The sequence below is a fragment of the Panthera leo genome, chromosome C1 (genome assembly GCF_018350215.1).
Source record: "Panthera leo isolate Ple1 chromosome C1, P.leo_Ple1_pat1.1, whole genome shotgun sequence".
Lineage (NCBI taxonomy): Eukaryota > Metazoa > Chordata > Mammalia > Carnivora > Felidae > Panthera > Panthera leo.
The window spans coordinates 212,344,896-212,350,903 of NC_056686.1; positions in this window are offsets into that span (position 1 = coordinate 212,344,896).

The window sequence follows — 6,008 nt, forward strand, 5'->3', positions numbered from 1 at the left end:
GCCAGTGACGTTGGTGATGGTTCTAGCCCAAATCATCAATACCTGTTTTGTGCCCGGCATAGTTGCTTTTCACACATTTTATCACGGACTTCTCGAAACACACTTGTGATTTAGGTGTTGTTAATAAAATACCATATCATTTGAAATAATGCCTATCTGTAAAAGTGAAAGATGTGATGACGCTAAGTAAAAAGCATTCTTATTAAAATCAGGAATAAGAGGGGTGCCTGGGTAGCTCAGTCCGTGCAGCATGAGTCTCTTGATCTTGGGGGTTGTGACTTTCAACACCACATGTGGTAGAGAGTTCACTTAAAATTTTGTTTTAAATCAGTAATAAGAGACATATTAATAAAAGACAAAAATGGACAAAGGATACGAAAAGCAATTTTCAGAAGACGTTTAAGTAGCACAAAAGAGTGTGAAACCGTGCTCGACCATACAACCGTCAGGAAAATACAATTTAATAAGATACCATTTGTATCCGTCAGATTAACAGAATTTAAAACCTCAAACAGTATTTTGGGCAGTATTTTAGGATTGTGGGAAACTGGCAAATTGCTACTGTAGGGAAGAAAATACTTTTTTTTTTTTTTTTTTTTTTTTGCTCTATCCTCCTAAATTCTGGGTTGGGGGACAAAAGAGGTAAACAAGAGAAAAGCATGTAAGTTTCTTCATCATAAGTTTTATGTAACACTGGAGCCTTCAAAAGGAAGACCTGAAGAAGTGGTTAAGCCTGAGTGTTTTATGCTGTTTGATGAAGAGTGGAGACTTGTGGGAACACAGAATGGGACAAAGGAGTATGAGCTCAGTGTGGGAAACCAGAGAAAACAGCAAGGCCTGTTGGTTCATATTCCTCATGGTGTCTTGGAGAAAAGGGTGCTTCTTTCCTCTGCATACAGGGAGGGTACCCTTTGCCTCAGAGTCCTCTCTGCACCTGCTTTGTTCAAATTCATTTAGCTTAAAATATTCAATATGCCAAGGTGCCATACTTCGGGATAGTGTGCCCTGAACCCCCTCATTACAGTCACTCACAGAGAACTTTGTCAATTTCCAATCAAGGTAAAAATTCTCATTCCTTATATTTAATAATTCCACTTATAGGTATCTAAATAATAAAGAAGCAGTCACACTGATAGACGTGAATTTTTTAAAATATTTCTTAATGTTTATTTTTAAGAGAGAGCACAAGAAGGGGAAAAGCAGAGAGGGAGACAGGATCCGAAGCAGGCTCTGTGCTGTGCTGTCAGCAGAGAGCCCGGTGTGTGGCTTGAACTCATGAACTGTGAGATCATGACCTGAGCCGAAGTCGGACACTCAACTGACTGAGCCTCCCAGGTGCCCCCATAATAAAATTCTTTTTAAGTTTGCAATAAAGATTTCACACATTAGGGAACCTGGGTGGCTCAGTCGGTTAAGCGTCCCAACTTTGGCTCATGTCGTGATCTTGAGGTTTGTGAGTTCAAACCCTGCATCGGGCTCTGTGCTGATAGCTCAGAGCCTGGAGCCTGCTTCAGATTCTGTGTCTCCCTCTCTCTCTGCCCCATCCCCACTCATGCTCTGTCTCTCTCTGTCTTAAAAATAAATAAAACATTAAAAAAAATTTTAAATAAACATTAAAGAAAAAAGGATTTTATTATGAACATTTCCAAACATACATTAAGTAGAATAAAAAATGAATCCACTTTTACCCATCACCCAGGTTCAAAATTTCAATATTTTTGCCAAATTTTTTGCAACTATTCCCTGCCTTACTTTCCCCCCTCTTCCCTTCATTTTTTTTTACTTGAGTATTTTAATGTGAATCCTAGGCATCCTATCATTCTACCTATAAACACTTTATTATGTACATTAACATGATATTGGCTTGATACCAGTTAATAGCTAGTCTGTGTTCAACTTTCTGTCTCCAAAATGCCTTCTTACTGTTGGTTTGCTTGAATTAAGATTCAAAAGTTTCTACGCATTCCATTTGGTTGTTATTGTCTCAAATCATTTAAAATCTTTAATAGAAAACCTCTTTTAAATGCTATCTATTTATTGAAGAAACCAAGTCATTTGTCCTATAGAATTTGACCTCATTCTGGATTTGGATGACACCTTTAAGGTATCTTTTTTTTCTTTAATGTTTATTTTTGAGAGCGAGCACTTGAGAAAGTGGGGAAGTGGCAGAGAGAGGGGAACAGAGGATCTGAAGCAGGCTCTGCGTTGTCAGTGCGAAGCCTAATGTGGGACTCAAACTCAATGAACCATGAGATCATGGCCTGAGTCAAAACCGGATGCTCAACCGACTGAGCCACCCAGGCGCCCCTCTTCATGGTATCTTGAACATATTCGTCCAACCTCAGTGTTCTTTTAAACTGGTAGTTAGATCTGGAGGCTCCGTTACATTAAGGCTCAGGGTTTTTTGCAGAAGACTTCATGGTTGGTGGCGTGTAATTCTCTTGCCTTCCTCTAGGAGGCACTTAGGGTCTGGTTGTCCCACTTTAGTGAAGTTAAAATCGATCAGACTGTTCGGGGTGTTGTCAGCTTCATCACCCATTGTAACCATTAATCTTCTACCTGATGGTTCTAGGCAGTTTGTTTTGAAAAGCAAATGATTGAAAACAATCTATTATTCATTATGGGGGGAGGGGATATGTGTGGGGACATGATAGGAATCAAATTGCCAAGAGCCTAACAGTGGTTTATGTAGGTGTTGGGAACAGAAGTATCATTTTCATTCTGTATACTTCATTGTTTAAAATTGACTGAAATAGAAACAAAAGAAATCCTGCCTATGCATGTCTAATGAGGTAAACCAGCCAGGGAAAACGACTGGCAGGAAGATTCCAAATCCAAATTCCAGGAAGGGCAGCCAGGGAAGTGCGCAGAGTGAAAGCCATGAATGTGGAGCGCAGTCTGCTTTGCTGTGTTTTTGCCTCCCGGTGTCCCTTCCTCCTTCTGACAGCCTGCATTCCCTCTAGGGTCCCTCCCTTCCTCCCCTGGATTCAGTTTTGGTGGAATTGTCATAAGAGAAGTTCCGCCTCTCCTGGCCAAAGCTCAGAGGCCAGTCAGTCTCCTTCTCCCCCGCCTTTGAGTCTTGAGCAGCATCACTTCCTCCTGGACGCCTTCCCTCCACTGAGGCAGGTGCCCCCTTCGGTGCCACCCCGAGTTCCAGCTGTCAGAGCACTTCTAGGCCAGTAGGTTTGTATGCCCCGTCCTACCCCCGTACAATGGCTGGCACGTGGTGCTAGCTGAATGACTGATGCCCACATTGCTTTCATGCTGCTGGAGACACTTGAATAATAGATAAAAAGATCCCACTCCTCTTATAGATGTTCCAGAGAATGTGGTAGCAGCTTCCGGGCCTTCCAGTCTAGCCCCAGCCTGTGGCCACTTCTCCTGAGCCAGGGGACTCTTCCCCAGCCAGGTACAGCCTTCCATGAATCCCTCACCTGGGGGCTATCTACTGTCAGCACAGAGCCTGCTTTGGATCCTCGGCGCCCCCCCCCCCCCGCCCCTCCCCAGCTTGTTTTCCTCATGCTAGCTCTCTCTCTCTCTTTCAAAACTAAACATTAAAAAAAAAAAAAAAAAAAGAATTGGTATGAATCCCTCACCTGGGCCTTGGGCCTCTGTTCCTAAACAGCCCCCTAGTTGTCCTTCCCTGCCCTGTGCAGAAGCTTGAAAGAGGGTGAAAGGGGACTGCATTAAAGGAGGTCACACAAAGGGACATTTACCTGAGAGGGTAACTACCATCCTCACACTAAACCTTGTAGATTTAGGAACCTGGACACTGTTTGGAAGGATGCTGTCTTCTTAGCCTGTGAGTTCTCTTATTTGTGTGCAGGCAGGTTGCACATTCTTTGTTCAGAAATATCAATACCTTTCAGTCCAGTCTGACTTTGGCCTAAGGCCATTCTGACTTTTAAGGCTAATTAGCTGCTAAGCCGAGATTCAAACCCAGGGGGCCTGACTCCAGAGGCCTTGCTCACCACCTCTGTACCCTACTGCTTTGTCGCACTCAGGTTCTTTTCTTGTGCTGAAGAGGTTTAGGCTGTTAGAAAAATGTACATATGTTTCTAGGATCAAATGCCTTAAATCTGTCCTCGTCTTTTCTTGCCTTGAAAAAAAAAAAAAAGCTAGTTTTAAAAACAGTGAGAGAGAATGATGATTAAGAAGTATTACTGTAGTTTGGGCTTTTAACAAACAGTGATAGTATCTGCTCATCTTAGAAACGTATAAAGATAACCACTAGTAGAACAAACAGAATGCGTCATCTTCAAACCAGTGAACGGATGCACGTGTTAAGGTTCTTCGTTGCAAAAAACAGCCAACGACTCTGGCCGACTCAAGAAGAAAAGGAATTTATTGAAAAGCTCCCAGTAGCTCACAACAGCAACAGGAAGGCCAGGACAGCTGGCAGAGCAAAAAGGGCAGAAACCAAGGAGCCTGGGTGACGGGAGCTCCAGGAACCAGCCCGGACGGGATGCTGCTGTCGGCACTGTGGGCCTGGACACATCTGCCCCTGTTGTCACGGGTCTTAGGATCACTTGCTCCAGACAGGAGTCCCATGTCAGATCAGCCAAGCTGCCTGAGGGCGAGTCATGGGCCACTTGGTGATGTCAGCGGTAGAGTGTCCGGAACCCTTCCAGTGTCTGCAGTGGGAGCCTGGGTTTGGTCTCTTGACGAGGGTCATACTCTGACGGACTCCTGGCCCACACACACACCAGGAATGCGGTAAATATGCCAGGAAGCTCCCAAAAGGCAGCTCCTCTCTACAAGGAAGTCCTGGGACAAAGAAAACTTGGTGGATCCATTAGAAGGGAACATGGGGAAGGAAGAGTCTGAGAAGTATACAACACGAGGTGGGTCCCCACACGTCAGGACTGATTTGGAAATACCATCTGACTATGTAGCAATAGATGTGAAGTGCCGTGTCCTTCACATTTTCTTTCTTTTTTTTTTTTTCTTAGTTTATTTATTTATTTTGAGAGCGTATGCAGGAGGGGCAGAGAGAGAGTCCCTAGCACTGTGGAGCCTGATGCGGGGCTCAAACTCACCAACCATGAGATCATGGCCTGAACCAAAATCCAGAGTTGAACACTTAACTGACTGAGCCACCAGGCGGCCCCTGTCCTTTACATTTTCTGAATAGATACTTAAAAGAAGGAAGAGTGGGAAAATGCAGCTTTGTTTGTTGAGACTAGTCTTGGGACTGTGAATTCCCAGAGAAAATAAACCTTCTGAGAAGGATGATTCCAGCATGTTCACCTTGGCGCTTAGAGATTCTGGCATAGAAGGTTGTGTGTGACCTGGCAGAGAAGGACCATGGGATGTAGGACACATCCGAAGGGAGGTGAAGATGGGAAGAAGCTGATGAAGTGGAGGAAAGCAGAGCAGTCGAGAACGAGGAAGGCTGGCTGAGGTAGAAGAATAAATCTATCATAGGGGAAGAGCAGGAAGGAGGCTGTCATGGTCAAGAGTTCCCCCTTCCAGAAATGGAAAAACTCCTGGAGGTCCTGGGAGGGAGGAGGTCACCAAGGAACCAAGAGGCGGGGTGGAGGAGAGGTCTCCAGAGCTGAAGGAAAGATCGGGAACTGAAACAGGGCAGCAGTGGAACATCCATGTGGACTTCGATGCCTCCCAGGATAATGGCAAGAGTGGAATAGATGGAGGGGTGCCTGGGTGGCTCGGTCGGTTAAGCGTCCGACTTCGGCTCACGTCATGATCTGAAGATTTGTGAGTTTGAGCCCCGCATCGGGCTCTCTGCTGTCAGCACACAGCCACTTCAGATCCCCTGTCCCCCTCTTTCTCTGGCCTTCCCCCTCACGCATGTGCACTCTCTCTTTTTTAAAAAAGGAGTGGAGTAGATAGGAAGTGGAGAGAGCCCCAGCTCTTGAACACAGAGGAGGAGAGATGTGGGTGACCGTAGCCAGGAGGGGGAGGTGGCTCGAGCCCCAGAAACCCCAGACACTTAAGAAGAGTTGGGGACCCCTGGCCTGGGAGTAGCCCCGGGCACTCCGGGGAAC